Source organism: Neolamprologus multifasciatus, chromosome 22, assembly GCF_963576455.1.
Source record: "Neolamprologus multifasciatus chromosome 22, fNeoMul1.2, whole genome shotgun sequence".
NCBI lineage: Eukaryota > Metazoa > Chordata > Actinopteri > Cichliformes > Cichlidae > Neolamprologus > Neolamprologus multifasciatus.
The window spans coordinates 19,857,738-19,869,837 of record NC_140459.1 but is presented as its reverse complement, the minus strand read 5'-3'; positions in this window follow the sequence as shown (position 1 = coordinate 19,869,837).

Here is a 12,100-nt window from a genome sequence, read left to right as displayed (position 1 = left end):
GTATAAACCCTGACCCTGACCAGGACTCACATATCGTGCCCAGAATGTTTTATCTGAGAGGTATGCATGTAATAATGTCTAGCTTTTAAGAGCAGGACACTTCAGGCTGCATTTCTACACTGCAGTCCAAGCGTGAAAATGTAAACCAACAAAAAAATGTATTTATTAAAAATGACCATTTATAGCTATGTTATAAATCATGACAAGACCAAATTGTTTGTTCTTTTCATGATTTGCATTAGATAATAATTACAACCACTGAATGACAGTTACATCTGCTATCTTAATTTCCACATTTGGCCAGCTGTTATGAACTTGTCTGTATAAATAATTCATCTCCTTAGAGCCCTGGGTCAAACTTTGGAGGGTTTGATGAGTTTCCTTTATACTGTTTCCACCTACTGAGTTTAGAACAATGTTGGCGTGGAATGATTGCACAGCATGCATCTTTAGTGACTTTAAGGAATAAAAACTGTTTGGATTTTCTCAAATCTACACAAAGAACAAAAATGGTGAAAAGGTGCAGTGATTTGTTGAAATGTGCAATCAGATGTAAATTCATTACATAAGGCATCAATATAGTTTGTACAATTCTAAATAGCTTAAAGGACAATATTTGGTATGACCACCTTTATTCTACAACAGTCTCGACTCTTTGAGGCAAGCTTTCTTGTCATTTCTCTGTTCTCAGTATAGATAATCCCACACTGCTTCAATAATGTTGAGATCCAGGGAGGCCAATCTATGACTGAAAGTGTTCCACTGTGTGATTTTCTAACTAGACAGTTGTAGATTCTTATTATTGTACCTCATTCTACTGTTGTAAATACTGATGATGATTTGACCCAACAATTTCCTAACTGAATTCAACACTCCACAAGCCCTGCTGTTGCTGATTTTCATTTCTTGGGCAATTTGGCATAACTCAGCCTTTACTTCCTGCTTCCCTGCTTCTTTGCTTCAAATTCAACACCTTCAAACTTGAATTTTCCAGCTGCTCACATGATGGTCAATGGACAAGACAAAGACTAATATATTTGGCCACAATGACAAGAGGAGTAAAGGTGGAGCTTTCAAACCTAAGAACACTGTACCAGATGTCAAGTGTGGTGGTGGTGGTAGTATCATGTTCTTGAGCAGTTTTGCTGAAAGTGGCACTGGTACACTGCACAAAGTGGATGGAATAATGAAGGAGGAGGACTCCAAATTCTCATAACTCAACTTCAAATCAGCAGCTAGCAAACTGAAACTTGAACACAGCTAGGTGTTGCAACAGGATAATGATCCAAAACACACCTCAAAACTGGGTTTGCAAAAGCATTGACATCAACCCTATTGAAAATGTATGGGCTACGCTTAAAACCTGGGTCTATGCCACGAAACCAAACAATCTGAATTAACTCTAAATTATGCCAATTATGCCAAGAACACTAGTCAAATATCCAGACAGAATTATGGCAGCTGATTGCATATTTTTGAGATGCAAATTCCTAAGAGACATTTATCCCTACATGTATAAAACTTCAGTCTTGTGCACCCCATTGAGTGCACGTAAACTTGACCACAACTGTATTTTGTATATATTTTTTTAAGATTCTTTCATCTCCTGAGCACTTTTGAGGGCTAGAACTAGTCCCAATACACCCATGAGATTTGTGGCATATTTACTGTGAATGAGCCACCACTCACAGGCCAGAGAAAGAATCATAGCTCTTACTTTTATGTTTATTGTAAGGCAATGCAACCATATACTGTATACTGTGAGGCAATCAAAATGAACAGGATCCGTAATGTTGGAATTTCAGTGTCGATGCAGTCTCACTATTACATTATTTGTCAAAAACAGATATTCCCCTCTGTTTAAAGATGACTGCTAGTTTGACTTTTTTACACATACAACCAATACAACCAATGCAAAAGAAAAGTGAACTGAATTTCCCTGAATGTAAGTTTCATTGATAATGAAAGGAAAAAAAAGGGGATCTTACTAATTTAGACACATTTTATTTCTATGGAACATGGATAGACTTGTCTGAACAGATACTGGATGTTATATAGTTAGTAGTTATAGTTAGTATTTCCACACTGCTGCAGTTTTTGTAATCGAGCAACTATGATGTGATCGACATGAAGGGTTTCAACTTCAATTCACAGTGTTAAAAATATTGCATATTGCAACATATTTCCAAACATAAAGATTGTTTTTAATACTTGAACAAACATTTTTTTGGAGTCATTGACTGTTTGAAATCTAGAACGAATAGACATCATCAAATGTTGTGTTCCTTCACTCGAAATGATCAGCCAGGCTTTTACTGGAGACAGCTTTAGTTGCTGCTTGTTTGTGGGCTCTATTTCCAGTTTTGTTTTGAGTTACTGAAAAGCACACTCTGTTGGGTTGAGATCAGGTGACTTGGCCATTGAAGAAAATCCAATTTCTTTGCCTTGAGAAACTCTTGGTTTTTGCTTTTTTCAGTTTTTGTTTCAGGTCATTATCAGTTTTCACTGTGAAGTGCTGTAAGATCAGTTTTGCAGCATTTGACTGAATCTGAGCAGAGTATAGCCCCGTACACTTCACAAACCATCCTGCTGCTTCACCATTCCCTGGTTCTGCACATTTTCCTCTACTATGAACCAGTAGCGGTTTTAGATACGGGCGACACGGGCAGTTGCCCGGGGCGGCATCGTAGTGGGGGGCGGCATCACGGGCATCGGCAAAAAAAAAAAAATGCTCATGCTGCCCCGACGTCAGCCAGCGCATATTGGGAATGGTACAGGCACCGATCGGTTTTCTATCGCCCATTTGCTGGGAGTAAGGGCGCCCTTCGTTTACGAGGTGCACCTGCTGCTTGCGACACAGGGAGGAGAGGGCGGGGCGGCGGAGGATTCTCTGGCTGGCTGGAGCAGCATCTAAAAACCAACTCGTAAAACATGAACACGTTTTCAAACATGAAAACACCAGACATTATAATGCAGACTTATAATTTGCACCGATGTTTTTTCGAAATTCTATACACGAAAAGTGAGCGCGAGAGCCCTCGGTGCACCTGCTCGCTGCTGAAGTCAAAGTAAACTTTTTTGTCATCTCCGCTACATACAGTCGAGTATATAGAGACGAGACGGCGAGGCTCCAGTTACAGCAGTGCAAGTAAACAAACAATAAATATAAGAAGAGTAAGAAAATAAATATACACTTTAGGACCAGGGGTAAAGGGATCAATAACAATTTAAAATTTACAGTTTGATGATTTAAAGTCTCACACACAAGCCGTCGAAAGGGGGGGCGGCTGCTTCCAAATAGAGCACATTTCATTTATAATGTTGTAAATCCAAGCCCATACAAAACTGCTCAAAGAAGTCCTGCCATTGGTTAATTCTTCGATCTTATATATGATCAACCTATCTCTAATAATTGGCTATGTACCACAGGCCTTCAAGGTGGCTGCAGTTAAACCTTTACTCAAAAAGCCATCTCTAGACCCAGCAGTCTTAGCTAATTATAGGCCAATCTCCAACCTTCCTTTCATATCAAAAATCCTTGAAAGAGTAGTTGTCAAACAGCTAACAGATCATCTGCAGAGGAATGGTTTATTTGAAGAGTTTCAGTCAGGTTTCAGAGTTCATCACAGCACAGAAACAGCTTTATTGAAGGTTACAAATGATCTTCTTATGGCCTCTGACAGTGGACTCATCTCTGTGCTTGTCCTTCTTGACCTTAGTGCAGCATTCGATACTGTTGACCATAATATCCTATTAGAGCGATTAGAACATGCTGTAGGTATTACAGGTATTGCACTGCAGTGGTTTGTATCATATCTATCTAATAGACTCCAATTTGTGCATGTAAATGGAGAGTCCTCTTCACACACTGAGGTTAATTATGGAGTTCCACAGGGTTCGGTGCTAGGACCAATTCTGTTTACATTATACATGCTTCCCCTAGGCAGCATCATTAGAAGACATAGCATACATTTTCACTGCTATGCAGATGACACCCAGCTCTATCTGTCCATGAAGCCAGATAACACACACCAATTAGTTAAACTGCAGGAATGTCTTAAAGACATAAAGACTTGGATGGCCACTAACTTTCTGCTTCTTAACTCAGATAAAACTGAGGTCATTGTACTCGGCGCTGAAAAGCTTAGAAATATGGTATCTAACCAGATTCTTACTCTGGATGGCATTACCTTGGCCTCCAGTAACACTGTGAGGAACCTTGGAGTCATTTTTGACCAGGATATGTCCTTCAACGCACATATTAAACAAATATGTAAGACTGCGTTCTTCCATTGCGCAACATCTCTAAAATTAGAAATATCCTGTCTCAGAGTGACGCTGAAAAACTAGTTCATGCATTTATTACTTCCAGGCTAGACTACTGCAATTCATTATTATCAGGATGTCCAAAAAACTCACTGAAAAGCCTTCAGTTAATCCAAAATGCTGCAGCAAGAGTACTGACAGGGACTAGAAGGAGAGAGCATATTTCTCCTGTTTTGGCTTCCCTTCATTGGCTTCCTGTTAAATCCAGAATTGAATTCAAAATCCTGCTCCTCACATACAAGGTCTTAAATAATCAGGCCCCATCTTATCTTAATGACCTTGTAGTACCATATCACCCTATTAGAGCACTTCGCTCTCGCTCTGCAGGCCTACTTGTTGTTCCTAGAGTATTTAAAAGTAGAATGGGAGGGAGAGCCTTCAGTTTTCAGGCCCCTCTTCTGTGGAACCAGCTTCCAGTTTGGATTCAGGAGACAGACACTATCTCTACTTTTAAGATTAGGCTTAAAACCTTCCTTTTTGCTAAAGCATATAGTTAGGGCTGGACCAGGTGACCCTGAATCCTCCCTTAGTTATGCTGCAATAGATGTAGGCTGCCGGGGGATTCCCATGATGCATTGAGTTTTTCCTTTCCAGTCACCTTTCTCACTCACTATGTATTAACTGACCTCTCTGTATTGAATCGTATCTGTTATTAATCTCTGTCTCTCTTCCACAGCATGTCTTTATCCTGTCTTCCTTCTCTCACCCCAACCGGTCGCAGCAGATGGCCGCCCCTCCCTGAGCCTGGTTCTGCCGGAGGTTTCTTCCTGTTAAAAGGGAGTTTTTCCTTTCCACTGTCGCCAAAGTGCTTGCTCATAGGGGGTCATATGATTGTTGGGCTTTTCTCTGTATCTATGAAGCGCCTTGAGGCGACATTTGTTGTGATTTGGCGCTATATAAATAAAATTGAATTGAATTGAAATTGAATTATGTATTCATGATTTGAATCCTGGGTTGTGTGAAATCTCAGAAATAAACCCTAGACAAAGTGAATCTGTGAACTAAGGTGTAGGTGTGTTAGATCATGTTGTGGTGATCCTCGAGTTTGGGGATTTGTGTTCATACTGGAGTGCAAAATTAAAACCAATGGAAGATGGACAAGAAAAGTTCAAAGCCATCAGGTCCTCGGTTTAGAAAAAAGAGAAAAGAAGAGGATGAGAAACGAGCAAAAGATACAGGTAAGCAGATGTGTCATTGAATAATGGCAGGTCATCCTGAAACAATCAGAATCAGAATACTTTATTAATCCCTAAGGAAATTATGTGAGTTACAGTTGCTCCAAGATGAAATGGTAAAAATAGCAACAGTAACAGACTAAACTCCAAACAATACATTATGTTACAGATTTTAATATTAATTAGTCATTGTCAATTGTTGATTTGTCCTGTTCTCATTGTATGACGAATTATGATGGCTGTTTGGCAGCCGTTTGCATACTATGCATACTCTCTCTCTCTTCATATGTGTGTGTGTGTACAACAGTTTTATGTTAATGTACAATCCTTAATATGTTGTGTGTGTGTGTGGGGGGGGGGGGGGGGGGGCGCTAGAGGGAGTGTTCGCCCAGGGCGCCAAACAGGCTAGGACCGCCACTGCTATGAACTATTACTCTAGCTCATGTTCATCTTGTTTTTTTCCCAGACCTGTGTAGGCTTATTTGTATTATTTCTGTCTAATCTGGCCTTCTTGTTCTCAAGTATTCTTCAGTGTAACCAGAGGTTTGCATGTTATTCTGAACCCTCTGTATTTCCATTTGTGATTTCTTTTTCTTTCAGACTTTGACAATGATACAGCTGCCTTCTCAACAGTTTTTTTTTTTTTGACCTGCTGTGGGGGGTTTCTTGTCAAGGAAATAATTCTGCCATCACTGACTAGTTTAGTGATCTTCAGTGGTTATTCAGGTCCCCTAGAGTTGCTGAGTTGCCCAGTGCATTTATTCTTTTTATGGATGAAGCAGATGATTGATTTTGTCGCTCCTGAAGTTTTTTGTTTCTTTGTTGGTGTTTTGTTTCTCTCTGATAGGTATTTGTTTTTCTTTTTTTCCCTCTTTTTTTTTTAGCTTACTGATGGCTCCCATGATTTACACCGGGACTTTGTTCAGCTACCATTTGGATCTTTAACACTTGGAATCAACTCCAGATCTTTATTAGCCATGAAATAAAAGGGAACAGGCCTCACCTGGTCTCTGAAAATGGTGGATTGTATATAAAAAAAATAGCTGTATCTTCATTTGATGCAGTACTTTTATTAAAGACCAAAAAGCCTGCACTTCAGTTACAGCGTAATAGTATAATTTAAAATGCACTTCAAAAGGTTATGTCCCTAACTGTAAGTGTTACGATAAGCCATGCATGTTTCTTTTCGTCATAATTAGTAATTAGCTTCAGCTTGAGTCCTCACCTCAGCATTGACTCAAAGTGGTTTCAGTAGAAGGAGCTGCAGGTTTAAGACTAGTCAAAAGAAAGCAAATCTGGCAACCACTATGAGTGTGAATGAGTAATTTTCAAGTTAAATCATTTTCAAGTTAAATCATTCCACTGCCATAGTTTTCCCAAGATCAGCTTATTTGACTCAGTTTACTTTCGCATTTACAGATTGATGCACTCGAGAGAAGGAAAGCTCATTTCCTTTTGTGTTGTCACATCCTTACTTGTTATTTTTTGTAATGAAAAAATGGGAAGTTAAAAAAAAGTGCTTGCTGCAACCAATTTCATTACTCCTTGCTTTCTTTTTATTGATCTTTTTAGATTTTAGACAAAGTGTGACAGAGACAGGAAACTTCCAAAGGATTCTTGTAGATGATGGGCAGCAAATATTCTGGATAATATTTTGTTTTTGTTTTAAGGAAAACAAAAAACATCTCATGTCATACGTCTAGTTCATGACATGTCATGAACTAGACGTATGACATGTGACTTACCGAGGTAAAGAGGAGGTACAACTGCATCATCAGTTGCATGACCCATGGGCCATTTGACCCCAGGACCGACTTTTTTTTTTTTTTTTTTTTTTTTTGTGTCCTGTTTGGATCTTTAGCCATCAGAATTGTTGTCTTAAGGCCAAGAAAGATGCCAAGCGGATTTATTTTACCAAGTGGATCATCATGGCCTTGCCATATTGGTCCATTTGATTGACCTTTATTATAATTATGAATTTATTTTATTTTCGGGTTGCTACAAACGGGACAGACATGACTGGGGGATAGGACAGGGAGAAAGAATGAAAGAAAGAGAGCGAGAGAAAGAAAACCAGAGGGGAGAAGAGACGGTGAGAAAGGGGGGAAGAAAGAAAGAAAAACAAACAAAACACCTGGATCACCTGTATGGAGAAAAAAAAACAGAAGAGAAAGCAAACAAAAAAAGAGCAACATAATAAAAACAGCACCATCACAATAAACTAACTAGCAGTAGATAACAGTAGATACTAAATATTAAACATATTGTGCAGCACGCAAGATAGACAGCGCACAATGTGCTTTGAGGCAGCAGCCAAGAAAGGTGTAGTCCTAGGGAGTGTGGGGAGCCATAGCCCCATCCCCCAGGGTATGAAGCAGGTATGCCCCAAACGAGAGGGGGTTGCAGTGGCGTGCAACCCCCTCTGGGGGTGACCGAGGACCGAAATTCAGGCCTAGAGGCCAGAGGCCTCGACAAGGACCACCAACACACCAACGTCTGAGGGCATCAGCCACCGGCAGGGAGTGTGGTGAGGAGAGATAGGCCTCCGTACTTTGGAGGGCCTGAGATGTACCCAGAGAGGTTGAGTCTAAGACCCAACCTGACATATAGACACAGACGAATAGGCGCACGCGGACACAAACGTGCATTCCCACCCCATATACACAACCAAATACTCAGCACTCACCCAACATGTAGACAGACAAAAATAGACACTGCACAGACAGTCGCACTCCCCAAACATACTCTATATCACAGGTCCAGGTACCCCCGCCCCCAGAGGGGCAAGCCGCACCTAAACCCAGGAGATGTAACCCTCTGGGGTGGAGGCAAGCGGACCACCTCCTTATCTGCAGTAGCAGGGAGGCCCCGCATCCCAGACCCCAATCTGACAGCCAGCACCTCCTCCCAGCCCCCCAGCCCTTTTTTTTTAAAATCATGAAGGTCAAACATTGAGTCAGCGTCTCAAGTTATTTAACAGTTTCACTTCCCTTTACATGAGACTTGCTCTCTGCTATTTTCTTATAATTTATGTACATATGATTCTAGTTTTAGTTTTTTTCTTCAAAGCAGACACTGTTACCTGGTTGGTTTAGTCGGTAGGTTTTATACAAAGATTGTTTCATTCATTTTAATTTAGCTCACAATGCTTACCTGTTTCTTGCTGATGTAGTTTTTCTTTCCATGTAAATCAGTACAAACCACACAGGAAGTTCCTATGTCTTTAGCTTGAACGTGACATACACTGCTTCAAAACTCATTACCTCATTTAGCATATAGAGATATATAGAGATATATGATATATCTATATATATATAGAGAGAGAGAGAGATAAGATTTAGACTGCCAAATTAAGAAAATATAAGAAATGGTTGTCTTGGAGCAGCAGGAAAAGCATGCATTAAATCATAATGTACTCCAAGGTGCTTAGTGTAGCAGATGGTAAACCCCTTTTAAAATGCAAAGTAACAAAGTACAGAACTTCCAAATGCACACACACACACACACACACACACACACACACACACACACACACACACACACACACATATCCTAAACAAATCATCTCAATACGTACTGGGCGGCTACAACACCGCAATAAGTGGCATTATAAGCTCTTGTTTAATATTTAGATGAAGGATAAAATAAAATGTAGATTTTTTTATTTCCCAAGGAGAAGACAGTCTGTGGTGTACTGTGGACCTTTGTGGTAGAAAATAAATGACTTTGGTCACAACTACAAAAAGCAGAAATGAGAGAAATAGCTTGCAAGACTTTCTTTCCAGAGAAAACCAACCAGGATAATCACACGTAAACTAAACCCGGTGAATGCATCTGAGAATTGTGGCAGTTATATTTTCCCCAAACCTTACAGATTTAACAATCTGAAATCGTGTCTTGAAATTAGGGATGCAAATGTCAAGACTGGCAATTCCCAATAACTACACCCACTACCCCACAACCACTGAGCTATTCTAAAGCTTCAGAATGTCCACTGAAAGTACCAAAATACTCTACAATCAAATGTGGAAATAAACCCATTCTTACAACATCTCCGGCCAAAAACATGTAGCGGCATGTTACATGTACTCTGTTGTTTAGGTTTGTTTGGTTTTAAGCCAGTTCAGGAGTTCTCTCATTTGATTCTCCACTGAGTAATCCCAGCAGACAGAGGGAAAGTTTCGTTCCAAATATAGTAACAGGGGAAAATTAGAAAGAATTACATATTTTGACTATAAACCTCACACTGAGCTGGTGAACTGAAGCACTCCAGACAGCTTGCTGCGGTGAATGCAAGAAATGTATCTGCATGTAATTGGTCCTTGAAAGGAGAAGATTAAGAAAGAAAGAAAGTTGTAAAAACAAACCAAACGCTGGTGGAGGAAGTTGGGATCTTTAAGTATTAAAAGAAAAGGAAATGACATATACGGCCAATTTAAATCTTTGATTTTGACACACATTCCATGTAAAGAACAAAGCTTATGTCTAGATTGGGGTTATGAGCATCATATTCCAGCCAGGTTTCAATGTACTGAACAGATTTGAAAATCTTTTGTCTTCTAAGCCAAACTCTCGAAGAACAGAGAACAAAAAAAAACACACTCCCATACAAAAAATGTAAAATTCACCAATTTTTCTGACATTAGTTTATTTGAACACAGAGAACAGTTGTAACTGTTGTTGTAAGCTTGTTGCAACAAAGAGTAAATCTTTCAATTGTATTGAACCTCAAAGAGAGAAAGTAAAGAAAGATAAATATTACAGAGGCCTCAAAGACGTCCTGTTTTTCATGTTATTATAGGGCACAGCTAAACAGCTATCCATCTGTGGGAAGAAAAAAAAAGGTAACAAAGTGTTAAAATAAACAGGATTTCAACTAAAAAATATTAGAACTACTGATAAGATGATGAGTCTCATATTTTAGGCTGATGTAACATTATGTACAGTTACTTTAAATACCACCATTATTTATATAGACTCTATTATTCTCCAATTAAACTTTCTGTTAACTTCAGTCATTATTTCCTCCAAACAATGAACGTGTCTTTTAGACCCCACTGCTACAAGGCTGTCACGGCGAGTGGGAGATTACACACAGGTGGGGGACACAGCTGGGAGTAATTAACGAGACAAGACAAGGGAGGTAAAAACTGAATACACTCACGTGAGACGCAGACCTTCACAATAAAACAGGAAACACGAAATCACTACACAAAGACACAGACTCGACACTGAGAGGCAGACAGAAAATAACACATGGAACCTGAACTATACTAAACGTGAGACACAACCGAAGAACAAATCCTTAAACATGAATAAACAGAAACATAAAATTCAAATAATAACCAACAAATCACAAAGGTAACAAAACGATCATCCAAGAATAAACCAAAACATAATAAACTCAGAATGCTGGGTCAAACCGACCCAGAACCGTGACAAAGGCTGCTCAAAGAAGTCCAACAATTAAATAATGCTTCAATCTTAAATATGATCAATCTTTCTCTGTTAATCAGCTATGTACCACAGGGCTTCAAGCTGGTAGTCGTTAAACCACTACTTAAATAGCCATTACTTGACTCAGCTGTCTTAGCTAGTTATAGGACAATCTCCAACCTTCATTTTAACGCAAAAATTCGTGATAGGATAGTTGTAAAACAGCTAACTGATCATCTGCAGAGAAATTGCTTATTTTCAAGAGCTTCAGTCAGGTTTATGAGCAAATCACTGTACAGAAACAGTTTCAGTGAAGGTCACAAATGATCTTCTCAACAGTGTTTTATATACTAATATTTTATTTTATTACCTAATATTTTATTACAGCGATTAGAGCATACTGTAGGTATTAAAGGTACAAACTGGATAATAGACTCCAGTTTGTTCTTGTAAATGGAGAGTCCTCTACACACTAAGGTTAATTATGGAGTTCCACAGGGTTCCATGCTGGGACCAATTCTGTTTACGTAATATGCTTTTCTTGGGCAGCATCATTACAAGTAATTTTCACTGCTATGCAGATGACACCCAACTCTATCTATCCATGAACCCAGATAATGCACACCAATTAGGTAAACTGCAGGAATGTCTTAAAGACATAAAGACCTCTATGACTTCTAATTTTCTGTCTCTAAATTTTGATAAAACTGAGGTTATTGTACTTGGCCATAAAATCTTGGTAATATGGTATTTAACCAGATGCTTACTCTGGATAGCATTACCTTGGCCTCGAGTAACAGTGTGAGGAATATTTGAGCCATTGTTTTTTTAAGGATATGTTCTTCAAATTGGATATTAGACAAATATGTAGGACTTCCTTTTTTCATTTCCACAATATCTCAAAATTTAGAAATATCCTGGCTCAGAGTGACACCGAAAAACTAGTTCATGCATTTATTACTTCTTGGCTGGACTACTGTAACTCAATATTATTAGGATGTCCTAAAAAAAAACTCCCTGACTCCCTTCAGCTGATCCAAAATGCTACAGAATGGTAAATGGCCTGTATTTATATAGCGCCTTACTAGTCCCTAAGGACCCCAAAGTGCTTTACATATCCAGTCATCCACCCATTCACACACTGGTGATGGCAAGCTACATTG